Raw genomic sequence first — 9748 nt, 5'->3', positions numbered from 1 at the left:
ATACAGTTCTTTATTAACAGGCCTCAGCACCTTCCCATACACACGCTTTCCATGGCCACAAGCCCCATCCAAACCCCTCAGCAAGCTCCCAGGGCCTGGCGAGGTCAAATGCATTCAAGGCCTGTGCCACCTTGATGGTTCTCTTTGCTGCTGCTGCTGCAAAAAAGCACCTATTATTTTCTAATACCAGCACTGACTACACATTAGACCAGTTCTACATGGGGTCACTGGTCCCCTCCTATTTCTGTTAAATGAGTCTCTCGGCCTTCCCCCTATTCAAATTGGGACAATGGGTTCTGGGGATCTTCCTCTCCCACAGCTCTCTCCAACAAGAAATCCTGCAACTGTGCAACCTGATCACCAGCCATTTTCTGGGCAGCTGCTGGGGATGCTCACTTCCCCCACTTTTTCAGTGGCTGGAACCTCTGTTATGGCTTAAGCTGCCACCAAACCTCCAATGGGACTCTACAAGACCTGCCATCCAGTTTCTCCCTATCTGCTTCAACTGCTGTCAAATCTATCCACATCTGTGTTCGGGTAACCTTTACAGGCCCATTCCTCTTGTTAGTTGAGGGGGGCAACCTGGGAAGCAAGCAGCCCACACAGTCTTATGATTTTGTGCTTCCACACAGGGGATCAAGGTAGTGACTCAAAAGGGCTGATGCGGTGCTACGGAGAATAAGGTCCCTCATCACTGCCATAAACACGTCCTCATCTGGCCCACAGGTTGAAAGCAGTATTTCTTATACCTAGTTCCCAGAGGACCTGCTGCAGCTCAGTATATAATTGCCTCTGACTCACTGTCCCTGGAAAGTCTCGAGCACTCTGCCAGACTGTACAAATGGCAGCCACCACCCATTCTAATAGGGGATGGTTTCCTGGGTTGTCATGGCAGTTCTGAAGCCACTGCCTCAAGGAGGAATGTGTGGTAATGGCAGCTATTTTCTTCATCTCTGTTCTAGAGAGAAGGATGCCATCCACCCCTATGTTCCACAACCACAGCAACCAAGCTGCCGGGGACTCTGTGGGTTTCTGCCTGAATTTCACCACCAACTCCATCAACTCTGTCTGGATGTAGGGCCAGACCACAAGTGCTCCACTACCTGCCAAGAGGATTGTGCCTGCCCTTGAGGGACTCTTGGCTGCTGGGTTTTGGCCGGGTGATCACCGGCCAGGCTCTGAGTCTGAGGATAGAATTTCAGCCTAAACCTCCTCCTCCTCAGAAGAGGAGGAATTGTAAATCCCTGGTACCACTGACTTAGAGCCATTCCACTAGCACGGATGCTGCTCCTTCTTCAGCACCTGCTTTGGCTCCTGCAGCTGCTGGCTCTCAGCCTGAAGCTGAAACTGGAACTGTTGAACCTATATTTGATTCTCTAACAACTGTCACTGCCGACATTTGGCTTCTAGGGCAAACTGCAACTCTTGGACCACATTTATTTTTCAAACCACCATTCTTGTTCCAGGTACCATTGGTGTTCAGCCTGCATCTCACACTGCAGCTCTTGAAAGCAGTCAGCCTCCTTCTCTAGCACTGGTTACCGTTCATGCTGCCATTGGTTCTCAGTCTGTAGCCTGAACTGGAGTTCTTGAATTCACAACTCTTTCTCCAGTGATGGTTCCAGCTCATACCGTTGCTGTCACTCAGTCTGCAGCTCATTCTGGAGCTTTTGACCTCATCCAGCCTCTCACACAGAGCTTTCAGTTTCTCCTTGCAGAGCTGTAAAAAACAGCCACAGGATACCATAAGCTGGAGAAAAATGGCCACTCCTCTATCCCACCTTTCAAGGGTGTCAAAGGCTCCAGACAAATCTGGTCCAAATCCTGCCCACTATGCCAGATGTAATGCTGGTGGTCAAGGCCAGGCAGGTTTCCCTTGGGTTTGGGCAGATGGTAGATGAACTGTGGAGTTGAAAAGCTGTGGGCCATTCTTGTTTACTAGAGCCTCACAATGGCAGATGAGCAAACAGGCAGGGGAAAACCACTTCTCAGAGCAGCGGGTGAACAAACAGCAAAACGGTCCCTTGCAGTGGTGGGCAGGCAAACTGAAATTCTCCCTGAGGGCAAGAACCCATAGCCCTACATAGACTATGCATGCGTGTCTCTGCCATGTGCTCATGCACCAATCATGCAGAGTGCCAGTGAGCAAGCCTAACACAGCTGTTTCCTAACAGTGATCAATAGACCTGAAGCTTTGTTCTTAATATTCCTTGATGAAAATCAGAACTTCATTGTCCTGAGGGTTAAATGTTGAAAAGAGTGGGCGTGCAAGGCCTTATTTGGGAGTTGTATGAGGCTTTTCTCAGGCTTGTTGTTCCTCCTCTAAGGAGTTCTAAACAGCATGACTAGTGATATGAAAGGTCAGAGGGTCTACACCACATGACTAGTGATATGACAGGGGAAAAAGATCACCCTGGGGCGAGGTCCCACTCTACAATATTATTCTCACAGTTTTTCCCATTGCTAGGCACCTTGGCTTTCTGCCCTGGTGACCTTCTGTACCTGGCCTATCATTCCTACCCTGCGCATGTCTGTCTGACTGCCTACTATAACACAAGGATGATGAATGTTGAGAATTGGTTGCTAGATTTAGTAACATGCAGCATTGGATTTGGTAACACGGAAGCTTTCGTGGACTTCTGGGGGTAAAAACGCAATTACAACCTGACCAGGCAGTAGCACAGTGGATAGAGCATCGGACTGGGACGTGAAGCACCCAGGTTCAAAACAGCGAGGTTGCCAGCTTGAGCGCGGGCTCATCTGGTTTGAGCAAGGCTCACCAGCTTGAGGCCAAGGTTTCTGGCTTGAGCAAGGGGTCAGTCAGTCTGCTTTAGCCTCCCAGTTCAGGCACATTTGAGAAGGCAATCAATGAACAACTAAGGTGCCACAACAAAGAATTGATGCTTCTCATCTCTCTCCCTTCCTGTCTGTCTGTCCCTTTCTATCCTCTCTCTCTCTCTCTCTCTCTCTCTCTCTCTCTCTCTCTCTCTCATAAAGGAAGCAAGCAAACAAACAAACAAATACCTCAATTACAGTGGATTCAAGGGCAAATGGAAGCTGAGGAAGTGGAAAAATTTAAGCCATTTTCTTGAAGAATGTTTACTATAAAAGGGAGCAAAAGAATGGAGCTTTAGCAAGAGAAAAATGAGGTCTCAGAGAGAATACTTTAAAAGAGAAAAGATAATCCAGCATTTAATATGACAATGGTAACTCAGAGAGGAAACAAAAGAGGAAATAATTATGAGAGAAAAGTTCATGAGTAGGTGAGAGGGAAGGGAACTGCTATGCAGGTGAAGAATTTCCTGAGGTCAAAGAATGGACATCTTTGTGTTGGATATCAGAATGTTGACTGGAAGTTTTTTTCTATTTTTTAGGTGAGAGGAAGGGAGAGAGTGAGGCAGACTCACACATACACCCCAACTAGGACTCACCAGGCAACCCCATCTGAGGCTGAGGCTTGAGTACCGAGCTATTTTTAGCATCTGAGGCTGATGCACTCCAGTGAAGCTATTCTCAGTGCCCCAGGCCATACTTGAACCAATCGAGTCACTGGCTGCAGGAGGGGAAGGGGGAGAGAAGAGGGAGAGGAAGGGGGAACAGAGAAGCAGATGGTACCTTGACTGGGAATAGAACCTGGGATGTCCATATACCAGGCTGCCTCTCTATCCACTGAACCACTGGCCAGGGCCTCGAAGTTTTATTCTTATCTCTAAATTTTAAAGAAAGAACATCATAATCTGAATATTATTTAACAAGAGCCACCAACACACCCCATGGGACCATTTTAAGATATGACTAAACCAGTTTTATGTGGTGGCCATTATCTTACCCTTACCCGGGGACTGCGTTCTGCAATATGGTAGTTACTAGACCCATGCAGCTACTTATGTATATTAATTAAAATTAAATACAACTTAAAATTTTCTGCTCCTCAGCGGCACTAACTATACTGTGAGTGCTCACTAGCCACAGCTGTTGCCTCGGACAGCAAAAATGCAGAACGCGTTCCAGCGCTGCATAAAGTTCTGTTGGACAGCATAGGTCTAAGAATCGGTGGAGAAAATTGGGTAGACTAGGGGTTTTCAGCCACGTGGAGAATTTCCACACTCTCTTGGCTCATCAATCCTCCCTCCACCCCCAGTTGTAGGGTTGGATGTGCTTCAAATCTGCTGCTCTTTCCTGGGCTGATCTGAGCAGGAAAAGAAATGGTGGTAGAGACAAGGAAGTGGCATTCCGTGATGGCGAGGCCTCTACCAGCCACCCCCAATATATCTTAGTGAGAACTTTTTTAAAAATCTTAATGTATACAACTTGAATTTAAACAAAAAAAAATTATGTATTGATTTTAGTGAGAGAGGAAGGGAGAGAGAAAGAGAGAGAGGAGCATTGATCTGTTCCTGTATGTGCTCTGACCGGGGACCTGACAAGCTCTACACTTCGGGACAATGCTCCGAGCTAACCCACCAGGGCTGTTAGTGAGAACCCGATAGACATTTGGTATCTGCTGATTCTCTTTGGCTTTTAATTCTTGGATTACTTTCTACTTACACAAGTAAACACATAAACACATTTTCTTAAGGGGCACATTTAAAGTTTTGCCTTAATCTTCATTGTCATTCACTTTTTTTTTTTTTTAAGTAGGGAGGCAGACAGACAGACTCTTACATATGCCCAACCAGGATCTGCCTGGAAAGCCTCCTACCGGGTTATGCTCTGCCCATCTGGGGTCATTGTTCTGTTGCTTGGGCAACTAAGCTATTTTAGCACCTGAGGCAAGTCCATGGAGCCATCCTCAGCACCTGGGGCCAACTTGCTCCAACAATTTGAGCCATGGCTGCGGGAGAAGGAGAGAGAGAGAGAGAGAGAGAGAGAGAGAGAGAGAGAGAGAAAGAAAGAAGGGGGTGGGGAGAAGAAGCAGATGGTTGCTCTTCCTGTGTGCCCTGACCAGGAATCAAACCTGGGACCTCCACATACCTAGCCGATACTCTACCACTGAGCCACCAGCCAGGGCCCATTGTCATTCATCTTATACAAAAAAATAATTTGGACATCATTTTGCACATCAGAGATTAAAGTTATGGAGAATAATAGAATCTCTGGAAAAAAGATACCTTTGCAACCACAATCTATCTCTAGCTGTAAAGGTCCATAGCAGACAGTGTAAAGCTGTGTCTGGGCGCTACCAGGCATTTGCTTAATATTTTCTGACATTTAATAGAAGAGTCTTTAAATAAAGCAATACTATTTATGCATTTTTAAAGTTTTATTCCATGTGTGGAAGACTTTCTAAAAAACACAAATTGTTAAAGATTTATTAGGATCTTATTTTATGTTTTCTAGCATATTTGACATGATTTTAACAACATTTAATATTATGTTCAGAGGGGGCGCGGGTGACGCTAGTTGGGAAACCCAGCCGCGGGAGGGAGAAGGAAGGGACGGCGGCGGCGCAAAGATCTTGCTGCCTGCAGGGGGAGAAGCACCAACTGAGGGCGACGAGTCTGGTAGGAGCAAGCGTGTCTTTTCGCGGCCCAGGGCGTGGAGGCTTTCATCGAGGTGGTGGCTTCGGCCATGACGGCAGCGGCAACAACTACTTCCGAGGTGGAGGTGGCGGTAATTTCAGAGGCGGCGGCAGAGGAGGATTTGGACGTGGGGGTGGACGCGGAGGCTTTAACAAAGGCCAAGACCAAGGACCTCCAGAACATGTAGTTTTATTAGGAGAGTTCCTGCATCCTTGTGAAGATGACATAGTTTGTAAATGTAGCACAGATGAAAATAAGGTGCCTTATTTCAATGCTCCAGTTTATTTAGAAAACAAAGAACAAATTGGAAAAGTGGATGAAATATTTTGACAACTTAGAGATTTTTCAGTTATCAAAACATGAAGGCATCCTCCTTTAAGAAACTACAGAAGTTTTATATAGACCCATATAAGTTGCTGCCACTGCAGAGAGTTTTACCTCGACCTCCGGGTGAGAAGGGACCTCTGAGAGGTGGTGGCAGGCGCGGTCGAGGAGGAAGAAGAAGAGGAGGAATTGGCAGAGGTGGCAGAGGTGGTGGTTATAGAGGTGAAGAGGAGGTAGAGGCGGAGGCTTCAGAGGCAGACGAGGCGGAAGTGGTGGTTTCAGAGGGAGAGGACATTAAGTGTAACAGCTGGCGGAGGAATTAACCAGTTGATTTCTGCATTAACCTGTATAGTCTATTTTTTTTTTTTTCTGAAGCTGGAAACAGGGAGAGACAGTCAGACAGACTCCCGCATGCGCCCGACCGGGATCCACCTGGCACGCCCACCATGGGGCAACGCTCTGCCCACCAGGGGGCGATGCTCTGCCCATCCGGGGCGTCGCCATGTTGCGACCAGAGCCACTCTAGCGCCTGGGGCAGAGGCCACAGAGCCATCCCCAGCGCCCGGGCCATCTTTTGCTCCAGCGGGAGGGCAAGAGAGAGACAGAGAGGAAAGCGCGGCAGAGGGGTGGAGAAGCAAATGGGTGCTTCTCCTTTGTGCCCTGGCCGGAATCGAACCCGGGTCCTACGCACGCTAGGCCGACGCTCTACCGCTGAGCCAACCGGCCAGGGCCAACCTGTATAGTCTATTGTGGATCAGGACCTTCTTTCTTGAGCAAATCTCAAAGTTAACTGGTTGTTATATGAGTGTTACTCGGATGTCAGCGCCATACAAACATAAGTGCAAAAGACAGCGGGCACTTATGTTCTAAGTTTGAACAAGGTTTTCAAGTTTTGTATAATGCTTGAAACTGTGGTTGCTTAATAAATATATTTTTCATATGAAGCATATTTGAATTTTTACAATAAAGTTGTTTTTTTTTTAATATTATGTTCATTACCAGATCCATCTTGAGATGGTTCCTTTTGCCTCCTAAATTATATTGTTCTCTAATAACGTTTCTGCTGAGATACTGGGCCATTGAAATTTATGTTTCTTATTAATTTATAAACATTTCTACAGTTATTGCTATAGCCTGCTTTAACTAAAATGTTCATAAAATAGGCACTTCAGTCTCACCTGTGGTGGTGCAGTGGATAAAATGTTGACCTGGAATGTTGAGGTCACCAGTTCAAAACCTTGGGCTTGCCTGGTCAAGGCACATATGGGAGTTGATGCTTCCTGTTCCTTCCCCCTTCTCTTTCTCTCTCCTTGTCTCTCTTCTCCTCTCTAAAATGAATAAATATCTAAAAAATAATAGGCACTTCAGTCAGCTAAATAGTGAGATCTTACTTGAAAATCTTTCTTTTTTAAAAAATTTTTATTTAGAAAATTAAATTTAACAGGGTGACAGTAATCAATAAGGGTACATAGGTTTCAGGTAAACATTTCTATAGCATTTGAACTGTTGATTATGTTGTGTACTTAACACCCAAAGTCAAATGATTTTTTTCATCACCATATATATGTCATGTCCTTCTTTACTCTCTTCCCCTTCATTCTTCCCCCAATCCCTTCCTCCTGGTAACCACTTTACATTTATCTGTGTCCATAAGTCTCAGTTTTTTGTTTTTTTTTAATTTTTCTGAAGCTGGAAATGGGGAGAGACAGTCAGACAGACTCCCGCATGCGCCCGCCCAGGATCCACATGGCACGCCCACCAGGGGGGCGCTCTGCCCACCAGGGGGTGATGCTCTGCCCCTCCGGGGCGTCGCTCTGCCGCGACCAGAGCCACTCTAGCGCCTGGGGCAAAGGCCAAGGAGCCATCCCCAGCGCCCGAGCCATCCCCAGCGCCCGGGCCATCTTTGCTCCAATGGAGCCTTGGCTGCGGGAGGGGAAGAGAGAGACAGAGAGGAAGGGGTGGGGGGGATGGAGAAGCAAATGGGCGCTTCTCCTATGTGCCCTGGCCAGGAATCGAACCCGGGTCCCCCGCACGCCAGGCCGACGCTCTACCGCTGAGCCAACCGGCCAGGGCCCATAAGTCTCAGTTTTATGTCTCACCTATGTGTGAAATTATATAGTTCTTATTAAATTTTTTCAAAGTATAAATACTTAATAAACAAGTGCAGACATATTTACTGAGTATCTACTATATGCTAGATACTGTTTAGCCTCTGGGGAAATAGCAGCAAAGACAAGAGAGACTTTGCCCTCATGAGTTTCTATTATTAAATTTTCTTTTTTTTTTTACTTTTCTTTTTTTTTTTTTTACAGAGACAGAGAGAGAGTCAGAGAGAGGGATAGACAGGGACAGACAGACAGGAATGGAGAGAGATGAGAAGCATCAATCATGAGTTTTTCGTTGCAACACCTTAGTTGCTCATTGATTGCTTTCTCATATGTGCCTTGACCATGGGCCTTCAGCAGACCAAGTAACCCCTTGCTCGAGCCAGCGACCTTGGGTCTAAGCTGGTGAGCTTTGCTCAAACCAGATGAGCCCGCACTCAAGTTGGTGACCTCGGGGTCTCGAACCTGGGTCTCCAGCATCCCAGTCCGACGCTCTATCCACTGCACCACCACCTGGCCAGGCAAATTTTACTTTTCAATTACAGTTGTCATAGAGTATTATATTATATTATTTTCAAGTGTACAACATAATAATTAGACATTTATATTACTTACAAAATGATCACCCCAATGAATCTAATACCCACCTGTACCATACACAGGCATTACTGTATTATTGATCACCCCAATGAATCTAATACCCACCTGTACCACACACAGTCATTACTGTATTATTGATCACCCCAATGAATCTAATACCCACCTGTACCATACACAGGCATTACTGTATTATTGATCACCCCAATGAATCTAATACCCACCTGTACCACACACAGTCATTACTGTATTATTGACTGTGTTTCCTATGCTGTACTCTACATCCCCATGACTGTTTTGGAATTACCGATCTGTACTTCTCAATCCCTTCATGTTTTTCATCTAGTCTCCCAATTTCTTCCCTCTGGCAACCTACAGAAACTCTGTATCTATGAGTCTGTTTCTTTACAAATTTTTCTAAAACGAAACATTTTAAAAAGCAATAGAGGGGAAGACAAGTCCTCATAAATCAAGTTTCTCTGGCTCAAAATTTTCTATTGCTTTTTTTTTCTTTTTTTTTCAATTCAGTGAAAGGAGAGGAGGCAGAGACAGACTCTCACATGCACCCTGACTGGGATCCACCCAGCAAGCCCACTAGAGGGCCATGCTCTGCCCTTCTGGGGCATTGCTCCATTGCTCAGCAACCAAGTTCTTCTTAGCACCTGAATCGGAGGCCAGGGAACCATCCTCAGAGCGTGAGGCCAACTCACTCCAATTGAGCCATGGCTGCAGGAGGGGAAGAGAGAGAGAGAGAAAGAGAGAGAGAGAGAGAGAGAGAGAGAGAGAAGCAGATAGTCACTTCTCCTGTGTGCCCTGATTGGGAATTAAACCCAGGACATCCATACAGCGGGCCGATGCTCTACTACTGAGTCAACTGGCCAAGGCTTCCATTGCTTTTTTAATCTGTCCAATTAATTTGATAAATTCCTCTTCTTCTTTAGTTTACCTCTTCTAGCTTTTTGTGTTGAGTGTATAGTTAATTTATTTTACTTTTTACATTTTTATTCAATGCATTCAGTACAGTTTTTTTTTCTGAAAATTGCTTGTTATGTTCTATAGATTCTGATATCTCATTTAAAAATTATCTTCAGATTTGAGAATTTTGTAATTTCTATTGGTGCTCAGCTCTGACCCAAGTGTTGTTTAGCTTTTAAAAATTGTGTCAAGACTGGTTTTTTTGTTGTTGTTATTAATTTCTAG

At 45.6% G+C, this 9748-nt stretch overlaps 1 pseudogene; it reads left to right on the top strand.

Moving 5' to 3' along the window:
- The first annotated feature begins 2341 nt into the window (after window positions 1-2341).
- LOC136406623 (H/ACA ribonucleoprotein complex subunit 1 pseudogene) lies at window positions 2342-6190 on the top strand (annotated as a pseudogene).
- The last annotated feature ends 3558 nt before the right edge of the window (window positions 6191-9748 follow it).

The sequence above is a fragment of the Saccopteryx leptura genome, chromosome 5 (genome assembly GCF_036850995.1).
Source record: "Saccopteryx leptura isolate mSacLep1 chromosome 5, mSacLep1_pri_phased_curated, whole genome shotgun sequence".
In the NCBI taxonomy this organism is placed as follows: Eukaryota; Metazoa; Chordata; class Mammalia; order Chiroptera; family Emballonuridae; genus Saccopteryx; species Saccopteryx leptura.
Note: the sequence above shows the minus strand (reverse complement) of the source record. Positions and strands in the feature narration are given on the sequence as shown.